The sequence below is a fragment of the Humulus lupulus genome, chromosome 9, assembly GCF_963169125.1.
Source record: "Humulus lupulus chromosome 9, drHumLupu1.1, whole genome shotgun sequence".
Classification (NCBI taxonomy): domain Eukaryota; kingdom Viridiplantae; phylum Streptophyta; class Magnoliopsida; order Rosales; family Cannabaceae; genus Humulus; species Humulus lupulus.
Window position 1 is genome coordinate 117,006,418 of NC_084801.1, and position 23,847 is coordinate 117,030,264.

The following is a 23,847-nucleotide window of genomic DNA, read 5'->3' on the forward strand; positions in this document are numbered from 1 at the left end:
AATGGAAGCTCTGTGGACATCTTGCATCACCCCGCTTTGGAGAAGATGGGACTGAGCATCCGGAAATTAAAACCCTGCAATTCCTCCCTTTACGGGTTCACAGGGGACTCAATACAACCCCTAGGTGCAATTGAATTAGCTCTCATCATGGGGAAACAACCCAGGCAAACCACCATAATGGCAAACTTTGTCGTGGTGGATTGCGCCTCAGCCTTCAACGCGGTATTAGGGAGACCCTCTCTGAGAGAATTGAAGGCGATAACTTCTGTGTATCACTTAGCTATGAAATTCCCAACCCCTGGGGGAGTAGCATGCGTGAAAGGGGAGCAGAAGGAAGTGAGGGAATGCTATAACATGTCCCTCCGCACAGACACAAAGCCATCGGTGCAGATGGCAATGGTTGTGTATGAAGGCGCGACCCACACAAGTTGGACCTAGGAGTTACGGAACACCTCGAGAAATGCTACCAGTGAGGCTCCGGCACCTGGTGCGAAGAGGACCTATGTTTAGTTTGTTCCTTGTTATGTTAGCTTAGCGAGTAAGAATCAAAGAGTCTACCTAGGTAACCTCCCAATTAGATGTAACCTTTTTTTAAATATGCCATTGTAAACCACATGCTATGAATGAAACTGTTCGCAACTTCACGCATTATTTTTCTTCTCTATGCGAGCATCAGCCAAAGTGCCTGCCAAAATAAATTTCACCAAACACTTGGGGGGCAGGACGGGAGGCAAAAACATACGGCAAGCACGAAAGGACCCTCTAACAAGAGGAACCTAAAAAGGACCCTATAACAAGAGGATCCTTAAAAGGACCCCTTGCACCAGGATCCTAAAAAGGACCTTCTAACAGGAGGATCCTAGAAAGGACCCCTTGCACCAGGATCTTAAAGAGGACCCTCTATCAGGAGGACCCTAAAAGGGACCCTCTATCAGGAGGATCCTAAAAAGGGCCCTCTAATAGGAGGATCCTAAAAAGGATCCCTTGCATCAAAGCCTTAAACAAAATTCTTTAAAAGAGGAATGCAATTCGCGATGAACCCTTATAAACAGGGAGAGGACCTTACAAGGCATCTCTTGGGTTCATAAGGATTAGGTACCCTTATGAACATCAAGGAGGCCAAAAGGTCTTACTAAAAAAAAGACAACAACACACTTCCAAATAAAGGCAGATGCTCCCACAAGAGGAAAGACCTTAGAGAGAGCACCCACCAATAAGCCTAGAGCGGCCACCAAGCCTTCTAGCCAAAAAGGGTCCTAAAAGAGACCCTTGCAAAAATAGTACTATGAATAATGACGGGAAGGATGCTTCTCGTAAAAAAATATTAGCGCGCGCAAGAATATATAAAAGGATAGCTAGAACCCAAGGGGTCAAAATATCGTTATAGAAGTAATCAAGAGGCACCAAAAAAGGTCCCATTGAACCCTTTCGCATGGGCTCCAAAGGACCTCTAGCCTGGTAAATAAAAGAGGGGAACCTACCAAACCCCATCATACAGGCTCAAAAAGACCTCAAACACAGAGGAGTAAGAGATAAATAACCACACATGTATATATATATGGAAAAATGAGTCTTGGTAACATGAAAAGGTTTACAAATTAAAAATAATAATAATAATATTACAAAGGCTCAAGGTGAGCATACGCCCACAGCGGGATAGCTGATAGGAATGATGATATAACGACCTCAGGGCCTCCTGCCACGGGCGCTCCACACGGTCGCTCGAGCAACGCCATGATCAACGAAAGAAGAAAAATCAAAGTTGGGATCCTGCCTCCACACACCGTAAAGGGCGCGGTCTATGGACCTGTACTCAATAGCTGTCTTATCCGCCTCTAAGGAAGCAATACTCTCCTGCGACGTGGCTACATCGGCCCTAGCAGCCTGGAGTTCAGCCCTAGTAGCCTCGAGTTCGGCCTCTAAATAAGTGACTCTCTCTTGCGACGCAACCGCGATAGCCTTGGTCCCCTGGAGTTCGCCCTCTAGGCTGGTAACTTTGTCCTGCAGCATTGTGGCTTTGGCAAACACCTTCTGCTTCCTATTTGACGAGACAGAAAGTTTGGTCCGAACCTTTTTTAGCTTAGTCTGGGTTTCCTCAAGCTCTTTCTCGAGCTCCTGGACCCGGGCCGTGAGACGGTCCCTCTCAGGATTCGACGTGGAGAGATTGTTAGCCGAATCGACAAACCGCTGAGCCACAGTATAGGCCTGCACAAGAAAGTTAACAACAGAAATAATATGTAACAAAAAAATGTATGCACATCAATATATAATAGGGCCGACACAAGATGGATGAACTCACCCAAGCAGTGGTGCGCCTTAGAGTTTCCCCAAGGTCCGACAGAGCAAAACACCCAAGACCGTTCCAGTCAGATTCGGGGAGGTCCGAGGCGATTTGGATGTATCGCCGCCCGTAAGAGGTCACCATACGATTCACCCAGGGCGCCCCATCTAGGGCAGGGGCACCTGGCTGGGTGAGGACAGACGACCCACTCGCCAAAATGGGAGGGGGCGCAAGAAAAGTGGAAAAGTGAGGCCCCGGTAGATCAGAGGGGGGTGCTGGAAGATTGGTAAAGTAAGCCCCCGATAGACCAGGGTTGAGGGGAGCCTGAGTGAAAGCGTCATAGTCCTCAGGGTCGGGGCAAGCAAAACACCCCGGAACGGCATGCTGGTCTTGAGATTGGGAGGCTATGTCCGGGTCAGAAGAGGCATAAGGAGAGCATCCCCCAGGAGACGAGGACAGCTGGTGAGGTCCCCCGCGTTCAAGGGGGGCTTCCTTCGGCACATCCTCAGCCTCACCCTCGTCTGGGAAAGGCTCGATCGATACCGCCTTCATCTTCTTGGACCCAGAGATGGTCCACAGCAACTTGGGATCCGAGACTGGGGACAGTTTGTGGAGGTTCAGATTTTCCACGGTGAATAGGTACACAGCCTTTTTCATAGCGGGGTCAGCGTTGAGGAACTTCCTCACAGCTCTCGCTTCCGACCTAACAACTGCGAGATCGGCGAATTACTCTGCATAATCCATGCCATGGTCGACACAAACATAAGTCATGAAACAATAAGTTGCAAAAAAGAAGAAGAGAGAAAATGTGGCTTAGGGTACTTACTGGGAGTGGCATGGAAGTGCTTGGGAACAGAGAGGGAGCCTTGCATGAAGAAAAAGTCCTGCTTCTAGGACCCCGGGTTAGACACTGAGCCCTCTATTAAAGAGACCTCACTGTTGACTTTTTGTAAATAATAGAAGCCCTTTGACTTGGGAGAGGGCATGAGATTGTAGAGGAAATGCACCTCTAGCGTCGTAGGAACACATTCCACCAGTTCTGCAAACACAATGAAAAGGCAGCTCAAAGTCAGCCAACTATTGGGTGCCAGTTGAAGTGGAGCAAGGTCAAAGTAATTGAGGACCAGAACAAATAACGGGTGTAATGGGATGGTACCACCCGCCTTCAGGATGTGCTCACTAAGGGCCACAAAGTCGGTGCTAGGGCAGTCAGCCTGGCATGTCTCCAAAGGAGTGTATAAAGCGTACTCCGGAGGAACGCGGTAGTGCTTCACAATTTCCCTATGTTTATTTTCTGACACATGTGACACCAGTTGGGATGCCAGTAAAGGAGCATCGTCCGATTCATTGGTAGATACCTGTCGTCGTGCCCTCGGCATATCTGCAAAACTAAAAGAAAAAGGTGAGGAAGAAACAGAACACTTGACCCCCCATTTTCTCTTCCTAGCAAGGGTCTTCCACCGGGGGACCGGCTGCGGAAGCACTAAGCTAGGGAAGATTGAAACTAAGGGCTGAGGAGAAGCAGAAGCGGCCCCATGATAGCCATCAGGCGAGGATGGGCTGGAGGTGATGAGGACACCAAGACTAAAGATCCAAGTCAAGTTCCAGTTGGTCCGATGACGAGGGCGCGAGCCAAGAGATTAAAAGAAGAACTTAACAACCTAGTCCACAGAGTCCTAAAAACAGGAGGAGACCATGGTCAACACTGAAGGAGAACAAAGACTTGTACTGCTCATCAAAGTAGACTCAATTTAGGAGCTTGATCAATATTTAGCTTCTTGTAATGAGTCTTATTGGATTTTGGCATCTTGTATTTTTATTTTAATCAGTCACTTAATCACGTTTTATTTAGTCTTTGTTTTTTTTGTGAAAGTCAAACATTTAACTTGTGAGAGTCCAAGAGTCTTTCTATTTGTGATTGATAGGGTTTTCATTAGGAAGACAAAGGGGCTTTTCTTTCATGTAATTTCGGCCATATTAGGGCTTGTAAACGTTTGGGAAATTCAGATTTTGATGAAATGAAAATTGAGAGGTTTTCTTCTTGAGTTCTTGAAGAGACTATTTGAACTTATCAAGGGTATTCCTTGTGGCGTTCAATCTGACTTATCAAACGGATTCCCATCACCGTTTGTGGCGTCTTCCTCATACCAAGGTTCGTGCTTGGCTAAGCATTGGGTCGCGGTTCATCATTCCAGATTCGTGTGTTCTTGGTGGCTGCCATATTTGGTGTCGGGTTTCACCACAATCGTTGGTGTGGTTCGTATCAGTTGGTATCAGAGATTAGGATCATCCGGTTTGGCCTATCCTTTCCTTTGTGTTTTTCTTTCAATTCGTGTTTCTATATTAGGTTTTTTTGAAAAAAAAACTCATCATCTAGTCGTGTTTTGATTTCTTTGCCCTTGTTTCCTTGTGAAATCCAAAACTATTCTAGAGCTTGTTAATTTCCTTATTTCATTTGTTTCCTTGTTTCAATTGTTTCCTTGTTTCCCTGTTTCCCTTATTTGTTGTGAACTCCGAAACTATTCTAGAGCTTGCTGATTTCCTTATTTCATTTGTTTCCTTGTTTTTCTTTTTTTGTTTCATTGTTCAAATCGTGCAATTGAATTAGGGTTTCTGAAATTTCCCCTAATTTGTTTTCTTTTTGTTTCTGAATTCGTGAATTAGGGTTCTTATTGTAAACACCCAATTTTCATTGAGTTCCTCTTGTTTTGTTGTGAAATCCGAATGTGCTTTGGGTTTCTCTTGTTCTAATTGTGGAATCTGAATTTGCATTCGTTTTTTTCTAGTTCTTATTGTGAAATTCGAATTTTCATTGAGTTTCTCTTGCTTTTCTTTTGAAATCCGAATTTTTTCTTGGGTTTCTCTTGTTCTTGTTGTGAAATCCGAATTGGGATTGAGTTCTCTTATTCTTATTGTGAAATCTGAAATTGGGATTGAGTTCTCTTGTTCTTGTTGTGAAATATCTGAATTTTGCATGAGTTACTCTTGTTCTTTTGTGCAATCCGAGTTGTATTGTTTTCAAATCATTGTAGTTCCACCAATTCTGATTCTTCTTGTGTCTTGTACCTGCATTTGAAAAAAAATAGAAAGAAAGAAAGAAGAAGAAAAAAAAAAACCAAGCGGATCCGAGACCAAAAAAAAAAAGAGTCTGGAAACTCTCTTAAAAAAATTTTGTTCTAATCTTGTTCCTTATGGTCTAGAGGCCTTTTGGCCAAAACCCCACACAAGTGTTCCAAAAATCATCATTTTTCGTCATTTTCACTAGTTTTCGTCGGTGTTCGTTTGGTTTGTTTGGTTGGATTTGCTACTTGAATACTCCATATTACCGTTGGATTAGTTTTGAAAGAACTTAAAGAAGAATACGAGTGGAAAAAGGCAGAGGTGTGAGCCTATTTGAGGGTAAAAGGCCATTGAAATTGAGTGAAACACGAGGGGATTTGAGTGAAAATATTGTTCGAGTGAAACACGTGGGGAGTGTGGTGAGGTCTTTTCTCCATATTATTCTAACCTTATTTTGCAGATTTCCATCATGGCACAAAATCCAGAGAAAAATGCAAGCAATGATATTCCGCCACCTGAGGTTCCGAATCTACAAATGCAAGCATTAATTAGGGAGATGCGAAGGATGATGAGGGCGGAGTGTGAGCAGATACATGAGAGGTTGGATAGGGTAGAAGAGGGAACGCAATGGAGGGCACGGAGGAACAGGGTGCAACAATGGGATGTTGAGGGTGAAAGAGAGTTTGATGGGGGCGATTTAGAGGAAGAATATAAGGGGATGCCAGAGGGTAACCATAGGAGGTATGGCCGAGATAGAGAAGCTAGGAACTGGGTAGACAATAATTTGGGAAATATCAAGATGAGAATCCCCGCATTTCAAGGCAAGAGTGATCCTGAGGCATACCTTGAGTGGGAAAATAAGATGGAGTTGGTTTTTGATTGTCACAACTACTCCGAAGTGAAGAAGGTAAAACTTGCTGCAATTGAATTTACTGATTATGTTGTTGTTTGGTGGGATCAGTTGTGCATCAACAGGAGGCGAAATGGAGATCGTCCTATTGAGACTTGGGATGGTATGAAGAGGGTGATGAGGCGATGTTTTGTACCAGCTCATTACTATAGGGATCTATACCTTAAGTTGTAGGGTCTTTGTCAAGGTTCCAAGAGTGTTGATGAGTATTACAAAGAGATGGAGATGGAGATGGCTATGATTAGAGCCAATGTGGAAGAAGATCGGGAGGCGACAATGGCAAGGTTTTTGAATGGGTTGAACCGAGAGATTGCTAATACAGTTGAGCTACACCATTATGTGGAATTGGACGATTTGGTGCATATGGCAATGAAAGTTCAGAGGCAGCTCAAGAGGGGTAGTACAAGTTCAAATCCGAGACAAATCCCACAAAATTCAAGTGCAACACCTTGGCGGTCAAACTATCCAAAGAAGGAAGAAAACCCTTTCACACCCAAGCCTAAAACCGAGCCAAAACCAGCCACCACAACCACAGCCTCTCAAGGTAAAACAGCCCCTACTTCATCCCATTCTAGTGAGATAAAGTCTTTCAAATGTCAAGGTCGAGGACACATAGCTAGGCAATGTCCAAACAAGAGAGTTATGGTGATTCGAGAAAATGGCGAGGTAGATTCTGAAGATGAAGATGATCTTGCTGACATGCCACCATTGGAAGATGCTTCTATAGATGATGAAGAGTATGGGCTAGAATCTGGTGAGATGCTTGCACTAGTCACACGACGAGCCTTATATTTGCAAGCAAAAGAAGAGGAAGAAGAGGTGCAGCGGGAGAACATCTTTCACACTCGTTGTCATGTGAAAGACAAGGTATGTAGTGTGATTATTGATGGAGGTAGTTGTACTAACGTTGCTAGTTCTTCCATGGTTGAGAAGCTGGGGCTCCCAACGCTTAAACATCCTCATCCATACAAGTTGCAGTGGTTGAATGATAGTGGTGAAGTGAGGGTTACAAAACAAGTTCTGGTATCATTTCGAATTGGAAAATATGAGGATGAGGTATTGTGCGATGTCCTTCCAATGCAAGCTGGACACCTCCTTCTAGGAAGGCCTTGGCTATTTGATCGGCGAGTCCAGCATGATGGCTTCACAAAAAAGTACTCATTCACGTTCCGTCAACGAACAATCACTCTAGCTCCATTGACGCCAAAGCAAGTATATGAAGACCAAGTGAGTGTAACGACCCAAAATCGCTAATAAGGCTTAAGGGCCTTGATTTGTGTGCCTGGAGGGCATAATGGGATTTTGTGTGTGACTTTAATGAGTTTAATGCATGATTATGATTTAATGCACGTTATATGACTATTTGATTATTTGAGACGCATGACTATGTGAATTAGTATGCATGTAGACCTGATTATCTTAGAAAGAGAATATTTGTAATTTGGCCATTTTCGGCATGACTGTGTTGATATCTGTGATCTGTGACTCGAGACGATCCTAGAATGAGCGGGTTAGCGGAAAAGTCAAAGCGGGAATCTATACCCGGCTTGGGTTAAGCCTGGGGAGTTTAAATGAGAATTTGGAAAATATATTAAGGTTAATCTTGATGATGAGGAATGTATAATTGGTGATTAATCATGTATTGGGTAGCGAGCGAGAATTATTAGGAACACTTGAGGAATTAGTGGGAATTTGGGTAATAGGACTAAAATGTCCCTGCATGGGCAAAAAGGTTTAGAATTATTAGGGAGGGCATTTTGGTCTTTAGGTTTGTTAGAGATAAGTTAAAGGGGGCTTTACACTTAGTGGAATTAGTAGAAAAAGAGTTAAGGCTGAAAAAGAAAGAAAGAAGGAAGAAAAAGGAAAAGAGAGAAAACAGAAGGGTTTTGTCCCAAAAGAATCGGTCTGTGACTCTCCCACCATTTCCCTTCATTTTTCTTCGAGTTAAGCTCAGTGGAGAGCTAGGGTAGGCTGAGCATCAAGGATCCTAAGCTAGACTTGAGGATTGGCAAGGGATTGGCAAGATCACATCAGAAATTTGAGGTAAGTTCTTGGAGATTTCAGTTTTAGGGTTTGACTGGTTTGAGCTGTGTATTTGAGCTAAATGGATGGGGATTTTTGGGAAATCAGGCCAAGATTGAGAAGGAGCAAGCAAGGAGTCAGTCAACCGGCCATGAGTATGGAGAGCGTGGGGGCGGCGCGTACATGTTCGGCCTGCCCGACTGCTTTGGTTGGGGGCATTTTGTATATGGCTGTATTAACTCATTATTTTGATATTTTGAGTTGTAAATCTATTTTTGAGTTGTAAATATTTTGTAAACCTTATTTTTGGGATCCCAGATGTTTGATACTTAATGTTTTCAATGAAACTAAACATTTTCAAAGAGTACAGCCTTAAACTCTGGTTTAGTCACGCTTTTGGTTTTAGAAACCTCGTAGAGTCTGTTAGTTGCACAATTTCCATTTTTAAACTCACTTAGTAACGGCTCTAAGGTAGTAGGGCGTTATAGTGAGGTTGCAAAAATTGAGTGATAAAAAAAAATTGAGTGAGCAAAAGAAGGAGAGTGAAAAGATGAATGAGAGTGAGAAAAAAGAGAGACAAAGAGAGAAAAGGGTCGAATCAAGTGAGAGAGAAAAGAAAGAGAAGAGTTCGATCAATGAGGGAAAATTAGAGAGAAAACAAAATAATTTTTATGCAAAAAAAAGTGAGGTTAAGCGAGTATTGCGTACATAACAGCCAATGATTTTACTCATGTACAAGGAGGCTCTTTTAAACACTAACCAACTTGATGCTAACAAGGGTCGTCACAAGCAGGTTTTTGAGCCCGGTGATTGGGTATGGTTACACATGAGGAAAGAGCGATTCCCAGCACAAAGACGTTCCAAATTGCTACCTCGAGGAGATGGGCCGTTCCAAGTGCTAGAAAGGATCAATGACAATGCCTACAGACTCGATTTACCAGGTGAGTATACTGTTAGTGCTACATTTAATGTTTCTGATTTGAGTCCTTTTGATGCAGGTGACGATTTGAGGTCAAATCTTTCTCAAGAGGGGGGGAATGATGAGGACACCAAGACTAAAGATCCAAGTCAAGTTCCAATTGGTCCGGTGACGAGGGCGTGAGCCACGAGATTAAAAGAAGAACTTAACAACCTAGTCCACAGAGTCCTAAAAACAGGAGGAGACCATGGTCAACACTGAAGGAGAACAAAGACTTGTACTGCTCATCAATTTAGGAGCTTGATCAATATTTAGCTTCTTGTAATGAGTCTTATTGGATTTTGGCATCTTGTATTTTTATTTTAATCAGTCACTTAATCACGTTTTATTTAGTCTTTGTTTTTTTAGTGAAAGTCAAACATTTGACTTGTGAGAGTCCAAGAGTCTTTCTATTTGTGATTGTTAGGGTTTTCATTATGAAGACAAAGGGGCTTTTCTTTCATGTAATTTCGGCCATATTAGGGCTTGTAAACGTTTGGGAAATTCAGATTTTGATGAAATGAAAATTGAGAGGTTTTCTTCTTGAGTTCTTGAAGAGACTATTCGAACTTATCAAGGGTATTCCTTGTGGTGTTCAATCTGACTTATCAAACGGATTCCCATCACCGTTTGTGGCGTCTTCCTCATACCAAGGTTCGTGCTTGGCTAAGCATTGGGTCATGGTTCATCATTCCAGATTCGTGTGTTCTTGGTGGCTGCCATATTTGGTGTCGGGTTTCACCACAATCATTGGTGTGGTTCGTATCAGGAGGGCTCAAGCGAAAGGTGTCCCTCCAAAAAATCCAAATCTCTCTGGAACTCTAAAAGGGTCAACCTAAGGCTCGCTATATGGTCACTAAGGTCAGGGGGGAAAGGTGCTCCGTCCCCTCTCAGCACCGAGTCAATTTCACTCTCCACCACCCAAATTTTACGCCTAAGTCTAGACATGTGCTCAAGATGACGGATACGGGCCTGCCTTAAGGAGTCATAGTCTTGGTAAGGGTTTTCCTCAGGGGACTCTGAGTCTGAAGACAAGTCAACAAACTCAACCCCCGGAGGTATGCCAAACGGACCATCACTGGCCATGAGACCTCGTCCCGAAAACAAAAAGGGGTTCACGTATAAATGAGAGGATTGCTACAAAACACAAAGAAATGGGCTTAAAACCTCTAGATGCAAACGCCCTAAATGATCCACTACAGGGTATAAACAAGGGGCATGCAACTGGGCTAATTCACGGCAAGCACAGGCCAAAGTACCCCATCTCGAGTAATGCTAATTTAAACCCAATGAACATGAGGGAAAAAGAAAATATACCTCAAGTAGGTAAAATGGAGCGCTGTCCTGGTCAAAAGGAGGACGAGGGCCAAAAGCGCCGTCACGGTCGGATAGAGGCAAGCGGTCAAAAGTACGCGTCTGCAAAAATAAACCGAAAAGATGTGTTAGCCTTCAAAGATATGAAGGGACATAAATAGACCAAAAAATTAGCTCATATGTATAAAAAAAAAGAAGAGGAGACTATAATAAAAGTGAGGTTGTGGGGGATTGAACCCCTTACCTCTTGAAAGGAGCAAAAGTCTAAATACCACTAAGCTAGGAAGATTGAGTGTAACTAATAGACCTGACATAAGGGCCTATTTATAAGAATTAAAGAGAAGAGTCTACGACAGCACCTAAAGGTCCTCTTCTAGACTGGGGGGCAAGTGTGGATGCTCAAAATTCCTTGCCTGTAAAAGAACCCCAAAGTATGTGATTAGGTCCCGTGACCTTAGGCGTGTATTGGGAAATCTCGACAGATGAAGCCCCAATAAGTGCGCCATCAGGGCCTTGCTAGGGACGGCCTCGCCTGGCCACAGCAGCGCCTCGCGCGCCCATCTTGGCCACAGCGCCTCGCGTGCCCCGCCTGGCCACAGCAGCGCCTCGTGCGCCCAGCCTAGCCACAGCGCCTCGCGCGCCCCACCTGGCCACGGCAGTGCCAAGCCTGGCCCCAGCAGCGTCTCGCGAGGCCTCGCGAGGGATGTCCTCACCCTACCTTGACCGTGCATCTCAGGGTCTCGCATCAACGACGCCTCGGTCCAGGGAGTGCACCTCGTCCTTAGGAGGAGCGCCTCGCCCCTAGGAGATGCCCCATGGAGGGTCGCGCGCCAACGTTGTCTAACCCTATTAGGTGTGCCTCACGCTTAGGAGGTGCCCAACGCCTCGCCTCGCCTTGCATCTCAGGGCCCCCAAGCGACCTTGCCTCACCTCACGCATCTGGGTATATGCCACGAGAAGGATCTGGGACAACAGGATAACCTTGTCCTTGGTGGTCTCATGGCCCCACGCGCATGGGGACCGCGGGGCATTGGTCTTGTGAAATGAGACCATCGACTGACGCAAGGATGCCGCCTACGGGGCACCTCTCTTCCTGTGAGACTCACGAGATGTAAGGTCAAGGACCTAAGGGAAGGCTTCACAGCGATTTGATGCGATGGCAGGAGGGGTACGGAGTGCACCTACAAACTAAAAGGAAGTAAGGTACGGAGACAAGGCCCATGCCAGACAAGTAGTGGTTGTACAAATAAGGTACCTGCTGTGGTCCTCACCAGCCAGTCTCTAACATTCGTACTGGGAAAGTAGTAGAAACACAATCAAGTACTAAAGTGGAAGTGCTCCCACAAACTCTGATCATGTACGGGAGCCGACACCACTACACCTGATACCACACCTGACACTGTACTTGCGTACTATTTGGTCCCTTGGACCACAATGTATTAGGGGCCATTAGAGCCCCTATAAAGGGTACCCCTCTTCAACATTGAAAGGGGTTGGAAAAATTATTGTAGCCTTGCACCATAATAATACAAGCTGATTTCACCATTTTTCTTCTGCAATTGTTCTTGGAATTCCTACTGAGATTTTTAAAGCTTTTCTTTTGATAATTTCTACGTTGCAATTTTTCTAACTTAACTTAGTTGATGAGTTCTCACCGTCAACACAAATCACTGTCAAATTGGCTCCCATTATCCAACACAATCTTCCTGGGCATCCCGTATCTACAAATGATGTTCTTTACTACGAAATCTAGGACTTTATTTGAGGTGATAGTTGCTAAGGGTTCGGCCTCAGTCCACTTTTTAAAATAATCGACAGCGGGTACAACGTGTTTTACTCCACCCATTCCGGTTGGCAAGGAGTCTATGAGCTTTATTCCCCATATCGTGAATGGCCATGGGGAGCTCATCATGGTAAGCTTGGTGGGTGGAGCTCACAGTGTCGAAGTGAACTGTTGACACTTATCACAACACTTGACGCACTCGAATGAGCCTGCCTTGACCATTGGCAAGAAATATCCTTGCCTAATCACCTTTTTGGACAGACTATGCCCCCTGGTGTGGTCTCCTCAAAATCCTTCATGGATTTCTTCTAAAATCTTATTTTCTTCTAGAGGAGTTACACATCTAAGTAGTGGCATGGAGTATTCCCCCTATGTACAATTTTCCTTCCAAGATTAGTGTGTCTTGGTATTTTGTACATAAGTTTCCAGCCTCGTTCCGGTCTGCTGTGAGACTTTCAGTTTTGGGGTAGTCAACTATCGAGGTCATCTAGGTGGGATGCGAGTCAATCATGTTTACATCTTCTTCCTTAGGCTCGGTTATGCTCGAAACTTGTAGGAATTCTACATGAACCACGTTGATTGTGTCAGCTTCTTTGGTCATGGCACGCCTGGTCAATGCATCTGTATTCGAATTTTGTTCTCAGGGAACTTGTTCTATAGCGTAGAACTCAAACTTCCCAAATTCTGCCCTAACTTTCTCCAGGTAGGCTACCATTTTTATGCCATGAGCTTGATATTCACCCAGGACTTGGTTAACAACCAATTGAGAGTCATTGTAGTAGTGAATGGTATTGCTTTGAGCTTGGAAGCTATCTAAAGACCTGCTAACAACGCCTCGTACTCAGCCTCATTATTCAATGCCTCAAAGCCAAACCTTAATGCCGAATGGAAGCGATTTCCAATCGGGATGATCAAAATGATTCCTTCCCCTGACTCATTTTCATTAGAGCACCCATCGATGTAAAGTCTCCATAGCTCGCAGGTTGGGGTTATGACTTCCTCGACAGTGAAGTCTACTAAGGCTTGTCCTTTGATCATTGTTTTAGGATGATAGGTGATCTCAAACTTTCCGAGCTCGACAACCCACTTCAACAATCTCTTGCATGCTTCCGGCTTAGAAATTACTTGCCTTAACGGCTGACCAGTTAACACGTGGATAGGAAATAAGGTCGAAGCTTTCGAGATGCGTGCATTAGGCTCAAAGCTAGTTTCTCCATTAATGGGTATATAGATTTTTCCCTCAATAACCTTTTACTACGTAGTATACAGTTGTTTGTACTTTCTCATCCTCCCTGACAAGTACTGCACTAATCACGTGCTTGGTTGAGCGCAAGGTATAAGTATAAGACTTCCCCTATGATTGGTTTAGACAAGATTGGTGGCTCGGTGGGGTGTTTCTTAAGGTTCTGGAATGCGAGTTCACACTCGTTCGACTAGTCAAAATTCTTGCCCCCTCTCAAAAGATTAAAGAATGGAAGACACTGATCTGTAGATTTCGAGATAAACCTACTTAAGGCCGCCATTCGTCCAATTAGGCTATGAAAATATTTATGTTTTCAAGGTGAGGGCTTGTAAATTCATGCTTTAATCTTGTTGGGATTAGCCTCTATACCCTGAGCATTCACTATAGATTTAAGAAACTTTCCCGAGGAGACTCCGAATGAGCATTTTTGTGGGTTGAGTCTCATATTGTATTTTTGGAGCAAAGCGAAATATTCAGCGAGATCGTCAACACGGTTATAGTTATAATTGAATTTGACGAACAAATCGTCCACATAAACTTCCATGTTATTCCCTATCTTCTCCGCGAACATCCTATTCACTAATCTTTGGTATGTGGCTCTTTCATTCTTAAGCCCGAAAAGCATTACATTGTAGCAGTATAAGCCCTTATCGATCATGCTCGGGTTGCTCGGGTGCATGCATGGCTATCTGGTTATATCTAGAATAAGTGTACATGAAAGACATGATGTCGTGACGTGTAGAGGCATCTACGAGCTGATCGATAGAGGCAAGGGAAAGCAATCCTTGGGGTATGCCTTATTGAGGACTGAATAATCGATGTAAGTTCACCACTTGTCGTTGGGCTTCAGAACTAGCACAAGATTGGCTATCCAATCAGGGTAGAAAGCATCTCAGATATATCGATTTGCCTTTAGCCTTTCGACCTCCTCTTTCAGGGCTTTCTTCCTATCGTCGTCCAGGAGCCTCCTTTTTTGTTGCTTCGGAGGGAAACTCTTATTTATGTTGAGTGCATGGCTCATAATACTCAAACTAATCCCTACCATATCCGAGTGTGACCATGGAAACACATCATGGTTTTCTCTCAAAAACCAAGTTAATTGCTATTTTGCATTTTTGGAAAGATTTTTCCCTAGTTTTATCACCTTCGTGGTATGTTTCTCACCAAGCTTCACTTCTTCAAGATCCTCCATTGGTTCGAGATCGGCCCTTTCTTCAACCCTACAGTCGATCTCTTCTTCTATTTCGAAGATTGATCCGTTCATTTCTCGAATAACTACAAGTGCTTGTGCACTTGTTTGGCTCTTTCCTCTCATGGAAATGATATAGCACTCTTGTGTGGTGAGCTGGTCTCCCTTTAGCGTCCCAATGCAACTAAACATTGGGAACTTGATGACCAAATGCCTAACCGATGATACTACCCCTAGCCCAATCAAGGTGGTCTCCCGAGCAGTACGTTGTAGGCCGACGGGGTGTCAACCACTATGAATTCCATCATCTTGGTCACCGAGACTTGATAGTCTCCCAAGGTTACGGGGAGCTCGATGGATTCCATGCTGACAATCCCTTCTCCTGACAATCCATACAACGTCATTGCACAGGCTGTCAAATCTCAAAGGTTAGTCCCATCTTTTATAGAGTGTCCTTATAAAGGATATGGACTGAGCTCTTGTTATCTATCAGGACTCTGCACACCCTTTTTTTGGCAAGATGAAGTGTTATGACCAGAGGGTCGTTATGGGGAAACTGAACATCCGAAGCATCTTCTTCTTTTTTATTTTTTTTGCTAAATCAGGAAAATTTCATTACATCTAACAACTTCATACAGAAATCAATTTAGCACCTCAATACAAAGCCAAACAAAAGAATCAAAACAAACAGCCCTTTTACAAAACCCCAAACCAATCTCTATCTCTTTGACTAATTTTCTTTGGCAATATGTACGAAATTCTATTTTTAATAGTAACTTTAGTATTTTGAACAATTAACTCAGGCTGCATAATCTTCCCGAGCCACAAAGCATCATTCCTAGCCTTCCAAATCTGATAGAGCAAAGCTGCTAAGGCAGCCGAAAAAACTTGTTTATGAAATTTGCTATTTGAAGCCCTCTCAATCCACCTAATGACCTTCCTCAAGGAAGATAGGTTAGTTCTTCAATTCAGCCACTGTAAAATCTGATGATAGCACGCTAGACTAAACTGGCAATTAAAAAATAAATGTTCACAGGATTCTTCAACATCACCACAAAACAAACAATCAGATTGGTCAAGAACACGATGTCTTTTAAGTCTATCTTTGGTATTCAATCTATTATGAATAGCCAACCAAAAAATAAAACTATGTTTAGGAGTATTCAATCTTCCCTAAACCTCCTTACTCCAATGCACTTTATCAAGTGGAGGATGAATATAAGAATACCCTGTGCTAATCCGATACTCTTCTTTGTGCACTTGCAGCCTTACTATCAATGTTTCAAAATTTCCTTTTAACTTCATCAATTTTCCTCCAATACCAACTACTATAAACAGGGGCCGAGTAACTTCATCAATCTGATAGAGCATCTTCTTCTTTAAAAGTAATGGGTTGAGAGCTCGTGGTTATTATGACTAGAGCTCGTGGTTCAGGCTCGTAGGGAGAACTGTCTCCAGTTTTGAGCTCGGTCACATATCTCTTTTGGGCATTTCTGCCTGATCCAGCAAGTTGCGGTCATCTAGAGATTGTAACCACATCCTCCCCATCTATTGGGGGAGGTCAATCATCCTCCCTTGCTCAGGAAGTGTTATTCTATTGGGTAGGTTGTGCAGTAGCTGCCCTCTATCCAGAGGACACTTTATCAGTATTTTGGTTTCTTATATACTATATGAAATATCCTCTTGAGATCAGGCCTTTGATCTCGTCTTTCAGTTCTCGGCACTCATCGGTGGTATGTCTGACATTCTGTGGAACATGCAGTACTTGTTGGTGTCTCTCTTTGACTTTTGATTTCGCATTGGATCAGGCCGCCTAAACGGTACCTGATTCTCATTTGCGACAAAGATATTCTCTCGAGTTTCATTGAGCTCGGTGGAAACTGTATAAATGGAGAAATACTTGTCTCCCTTCTTCTTTTCCCCCCATCCGCATTTGAGTTATTCCCTTCATTTTTCATTCTTATTGAAGGGTTATCTCCTAAAGGTCGAGACATTGATGGGGTAGCCAAGGTCGAGGCTGAGTTAACATTCAGCGTTGAAGTTATAATGGGATAAGGGGTTAGTTTTAATTCTGACCTTGCCTCTTCTACATTGAAGAATCTTTGAGCCTTTTTTTTAACTCGGTTATTGTTTTTCTTGGTTTTCTCTTCATATCATCCCAAAGAGGACTTCCTGGAAATATGCTGGCTCGAACGACCATGAGATGACCACTATCATCAACATTATGGGCTTGTGCGACCTCTATGTTAAACCTCACCAGGTAGTTATTTAATGATTCTCCCGGCTGTTGTCTGACATTAATCAAGGTCGAGGCCTCAGGCCTGACGCCTACCATGGCTTTGAGTTGCTTTTTAAATTCCTTTGCCAATTTATCTGAAGACGAGATCAAATGCCTTCTGAATTTTTTTAACCAGTTTTCGCTGGTCCTGTCAGAGTAGTTGGAAATAACATTCACCTAAGCTCATAACCAATGTTGGTGGCTCGCATGATGGTGTTAAACATGCTCATATGGCTGCACGGGTCTGAGTTCCCATCAAATGGAGCTACATGGAGTATCTTGAACCCGTGAGGGAATGGTGTGTTTGAAATATGTGGAGCGAAAGGCTCGAGCTCCTCATCGGATTTGTCGGCCTTGTCCTTGTTCCTTTCTTCTTGAAGGGGCCTGAACGCTCTTTCGAGCTTATTAAGTTTCTTCATGACCAAGTCAACTGGAGGCTGAGCTTGTGCTTGGGGTAATAGGTTATTGTTTATAAAAAACTCTAGCTCCCTGTGCCAGCATAGGGTTACATTGGTTCCCATATGTTGGCTGCACAATTCCTTTCGGTTGTTCAGATGTTCACGAAAATTGGGGTTCGAGGGATTTGCTTGCCCCCGGTTCTGGTTCAAATGATCTCGAAGATCAAGATTATTGTTATAATTCCCAGTATTCAATGGTTCGGTATTATATGCGCTTACAGGCCTAGTGAGGTCTAAGCTCCAACTCGGTTATTCCCTATTCTCGTAGTTACCTCCACCGTCGGATTGCCAGCAGTATTGGCTTGAGTATTCCTTTTAGGGTGATCATTGCCAGTGTTTGCCCTAGGCCTTGGCTGAGTCCGTTGGGCCCCTTGTTTGGCATTTCTAGCAGTCGTGCTCCTGCAGGGACGCCCTCTGGCCCTTCAGGGTGGTGCCTAAACCAAGGTGGCCTACCTAGCCACTTCTTCATTGCGCCTTGTGGCTTCTGCCAATTGCTGACGCAGTTAGCAATTTCCTAGTTTCACGATGGGAATGTACCTCTCAGGATTATAATAGTGGTCCTCCTCAGGTCTGGGAGCAGGCGGCCCCCTGGAGTCAAACTATGCACTCCCCTCATCTGGATCGTGGTCTGTCATGGGTTGTTTCCAAGACCTCCAGGGATAATTCTCAGTTTGAGAAGTTTGTTCCTCGAGTATTTTGGCCAATGGACGCCCACTAGCTTCTGGGTTGTTCGTGGCGGTCATTGGTAATGCAGGAAGGTTCTAATTAAACAATACAAATATTATCTTAATGCTCTCAATGAAAGCACCAAACTGTTGATGCAATTTTTTGTTAACATAATTTTGAAGAGCGCTAAACAATATTTCAGAAAAGAAAGAACAATAGGATTTTTACGTGGTTCAGCAGTTAAAATTTTCCTAGTCCACGAGTCAATATTATTGATTTGTAGTACTCTCTCAAAGCTTTCTCAGAGCAATTCAACATAGTATTCTCAGTACATAATTGTGCGTGAATACAAATGAAAAATACCATGCTATTTAAAGGCCTAGCTAGGTGAATATCTTCCACAGTTTCAGGGAAGTTACAATCAATTATTCAAATTTGAAATAAATGTAAATAAATACATTAAATACATAATATTCCATGATAATTGGGATTTAATTATCGGATAACAAAAAATCCCTAAAGAATAGGGATCTCCTAACAACTGTTGTATGCAAAATGCATTGCTGACCTCAAATACAAGGTTAACGCGCTTTTTAGATTGACATAAATTCGAGCTTGCTATTTCACTCAGCCTCCTCCTCAGTTGGTGATTTCATCAAACTCAATCTTCAAAGACCAATGCCCTTGAGCATGAAACTAAAGCTCGAATAATACTCATATGCCTCGGAGAAGATTCTTTCTTTCAACCTTGAAATCCAAGCTCGAGCCTTTAATCTTGTGCTAGATCGCCGACAGGTCATGGATCGTGCATATTCATACAAGTGTTCAGCCGCTGCTTGTTATTTTCGAGCTTACACTTTACGAGCTTACATTTCGAGGCTCATTTATTCATCCTCGAAATTTGTGTGTAAATAATACATTATATTAAGTATAGAAATATTAATTTGTAACAAGTAGTTTTTCTTGGTTGGTTAATTTGTTACATTTTATTCATGAAATGGGTTGGATTGGTATTAGTCCGGTTACAAAAAAATAACTCTATTAGATCTAATGTACTTATTGTGCTCTGATTTGTTATGTGCATCCATTCTAGAAGCAATACCAAAGTGTTTCAAAGAAGGATACCCTGACATAGGTATGCTTTTAGCCTATAAATGAACTTAAGTTAAATGGAGTTTCTATCACTATGCTTGAATCAAATATGAAACTTTATATACCTTAAAGTTCATAAGATAGAACATAAAGATTGTTGTACCCTAAAAGTAGTACGAGTTTAATTACTCAGTTCGGGTACAGCTGGCAGATGAATATGTGGAAAAATAGCCAAGTAGAATATCTGGCTAACAGTGATGTGAACAACTCAAGTTTGGGGGCTGGACATCACAATACATAGGTTATTATCAGGCTGCCTCTCAGGATAACAATTAAGTTCAAGACATATAATAACAAGATCCAACTTTGGGCGTTCTAAGCTTACTAAGAGCTAGGTTTTAGATAGTCATTGAACACGAGCTCAGGTGAGATATTCAGCTCATGGAAACTTGGACAGAATGCATACTGAAGGATCCCAAGAGATTCAGAGACTCCTTATACGCTCATTAGTGTACAAGTTGTATCACATATCTATAATTTATTATCCAAGATAGCAGGAGTATATTATATTTTGTTATCAAATCATATCCCAATGTAAATGGAAATAATCTATATTAAATAGATACCTTATTTATTTAAGCGGTTAGCCAAACTTGTCCATGAAATTCCCCTATAAATACTAGGAATAATTGACAGGGAAGGGGACGACCATTTTTGTATTACTAAAACTCTGTAGAAATTGAGAGAGAAAAGTAATAATATTGACTCGTGGACTAGGTGGATTTTAACCACTGAACATGTAAAAGTTGTGCGTGTTCGAGACAGTGTTACTTATTTCATTACGGTTTATAATTTAGCATTAATCTACCTGTTTAATTTCTTTTTACACTGTTGGCGAAAAACCGCGTCAACAAAGGTAATTTTGTTGAGGTCCTTATAATCCTTAGATTTAGGATTGAATAAATTAAATATTCACCTTATTACTATCACAAATCAATGATGAGTTCTATCTTGGCATTTGTTTAGGAGCCCAAATCAAACCATACCATTTGTGAAGATATTGTTCTCTTCTTTTGTTTCCCAAAAGCATAGAGTAAGACATCCATTGCTAAATAAGATCAAATCTTTTGATACACGATGGACTCCTCTGAAAAACATTGGTGTGTGTGTAAACAAGGTGCTCTACAAACTGAACTATAGCCTTTATGCTTGTGATACATTTTTTATCATGTAGATAATTACTTGTCAAGATAGCTCTTTGATTGACATTGCTTATAAGTAATATTCAATTTATAATCCATCAATGTGATAATTCCCCTTTTGTTTTTTGAGGAAAAAAGACCTACTTTGATTGATTTTGTATATTTTCATCCTACTCTATTGAATTTTCTAATTTCAAATTAGTTCGTTGGATTAGAATTTGATTCTATTTTATTGGATTTGATTGTTATTTGATTTTAAGATGAATTTTCATAAGAAAAATAAGGTGTATAAAAAGAACTTATTATTCTAATTGTCTGAGAGCTAGATTTGTCTCATGCCTTCAGCTTTACTAAAGTTAACTTCGCTATTTCAAGAGTTTGCTAAGCTTCTTGTGGATCAATGTCACTACCTTTCTCCGCATCATTATTACCTATTCTAGCAAAACCACCCATCATAGCCATCATTAACCATTGGTCTTGAAGGTGTATTCTTAAAATACTGATATCTACTAGTGTGGCAATAGGCGCATGATTTGGTAATATTTCTTTCATTTTGAATTATTTCCATCACTTCTGAATTCACTTTGGCGCTGGACGTTCCCAAAATGGGCAGTATCAGGTCAGGTGATTTAAAAAATAAACTCCTATTGGCATTCTAGCTTCCCTTCTCCTTTCAAGGTCTATCCAAAAGATAATGTAATACTTCTTGGTCGTGAATATCTGAATAGGAAGAACTGCTCTGTGGATATCTTTGCTTCAAAATAAAACAATTAAAATTAGTCTGTCAAGTGGAATATGTATTATCCATATACGGTATCTTTCAATTGAGAAAATCTGACGACCTAAGACGAAGAAAAAATGTCTATCTATTTTATTAAGTTATTTAGTTAAACCAATGATTTGTTATTGTAGAAGATAGCAAGAACCATTTCATTCGGGAAAAGCCATCTTTTTCTCAACAATGTCTTTGTCATTTGATCCAATATCATTTCGTTAGATAGGAACAACTTTGATAAACACTGATAACTCTCGGATAGAGTATTAGAACAAAAAATCCATTAGATAATAAAATATTGGTTCTAAGCTAGCTATGGGTATAAATCAACAATTCTAAGTACTTCTCTTGTGTATTCTTGAGAAACCAGTGTTTACATGTAGATGTAGGAAGATCTATTTGAGAAGTAAGAAGCCCTTTTGACATCTCTTCATCTGGCTTGGTTAAGGGAACCCACCGGAGCCATAGCAAAAGCGAGTCTTCATAGGGAAATTGTTACTGCTTATGGACCCAAACCTGGGTGAAATTCCACTCGAACCCATAGCTAGATGGTTCTCCCCAAAATGCATTGAGGCACACCAGTATACTGTACATCTAGGTGTAAAACATTGTTTCAATGTGGGTCGCGACATTGGTACCAAATCAACGCAAACTCTGAATACTAGATATGACCTCAAAATAACAGGGTTCAAGGTCGCCCAATGAGACAATGGGGGATAAGCTTCATCATTGAGAGGGAAACAACTTGGATCATCAACTAAGGCCCCAAAATGCTCGCTCAGTGATAAATGAGGTAGGGGTGTAGAGACAACTAGAAGGTTTGCCTACAAGTGTCCACCCTTTAAAGAATACGTAATAGCTCACAACACTCTTGCTCTGAAGATGAATGTGCCTAAGCGATATACTGAAGGTGTGGAATGTAAAAATGCATCGGTAGGGGAGCGTTCCGTCTAGAGGGAAGCACCTGCAGGTAGTGGTAGATGAAGCGTAAACAAGAGTGTCAGGTTGAGTAACGCCACCATACTTCTTACATTTGTATTAATACAATATTCTTTTTTTTTTAAAATATTTTCATTATTATTAATTGTTAATAAATTTACTAAGCAAAAATTTATTTTATTCTTCTTTTACCCATCGCTGCCCCATAAAGATTTTCCATAGAACAAACTATTTTTCTTTTTGCCACTGTAAGTTTGAAACTGAACATTTAAATGGCCCTCAAAAGTTAGTAAATAGGTCCGGGTGAGACTTTTCCATGAGGGACATGATATCGAGAACTTGGATGTCTCCAGGTTCTAGAATTCAACGAGGTCCTAGGGGTAAGCTGCAATGTATATCTAGCAAATCGATATGTTGGCTACCAATGGGCATGCCCAATAGTTGGTCAAAGAGCTTCGAGAAACTTCTCGGGTGAATCAAGCGACGCATTAAGGTTGCCTAGAGCAAGAGATTGAGAAGGAGATAGAGTCAAGAGTTGGAGCCTCCACCTCTAACCAACGTAAATATCCTCTCCTTTTATTTCATGCCAAGTCGTTTGATGATTAGATGAGTCCCGATCACGTGTGGATCTCTCCCACGATTGTCTGATGCGGCCTTTCTAGCATTCGTCGATGGACCTAGGAGGAGTATCAAGACTATCAAGATATCAAGTATTTGCCTCCTTGAGGTATTGTACCCCTGAACGACGTGACATCTTTCTGTGCTTCATGTTTTTGTCAGTACAAAACCCACACTACCCCAGAGATGGATTATCTGATGATCACCTTCTTTCACTCAGTTCTTCACCCGGAGGAGTCATCAAGTGGTGGGGCTTCCTGAGAAGTTCACATGTTCTCGAAAGTTTTTTATTTTATTCTTTATCCTTTTGTTTGTGTTAGAACTAACCAGGTGTCTTTTTCCTTTGCAGATTAGATGAGGTTCAGTTACCTTGCTCGCAACCCATATGCGGATCTCCTGGAGGCTAGAAGATCTGAGACTGGAGGATCGACGAGGCAGTGAAAAGAGGTGGAGCTACCTCTACCCCCAAAGTGATAAGAAGTTTCTTCAACTCCCCTTAAAGAGCTTGGGACAACTCTCGAAGTTCTATCATTAGAGGTAATGGGCACTCAGTATTGAAGGTTTTTTCTGGGGATGTGCCATCTCTTGGAGCCTCTGAGGGTCATGATGTTCCTTGCCTGCTTGTGTACCATGAGCATTACAAGGGGAAAATTCTCGAGAGGTACAATGTGATGGTCAAGCATATCAACGCTCAATTCGATGAGGGTAAAACTTTGGTCCATGAGTTGGGGTCATATATTCGCCCATTATGGCCTCCACCTGAGATGCCTCGGGAACCTCCCAAAAGTCGTGCGAAGATGGAGACTCTGTTTGCCGAGAAGCTAGACCCTTTTGTTGCTGCATTGGATGCAGAGCTTCTCCAAGGGATAAGTGTCACAATGTGTGATCTGACTGGCACTAACTCTATTCCATGCCTGAGGAACATCATTGTAACGACCCAAATTCACTAATAAGGCTTAAGGGCTTTGATTAGTGTGCCGGGAGGGCATGAAGAGAATTATGTGTGATGATTATGATTTTAAGCATGCTACATGATATGTGAATTATATTATGTGATAA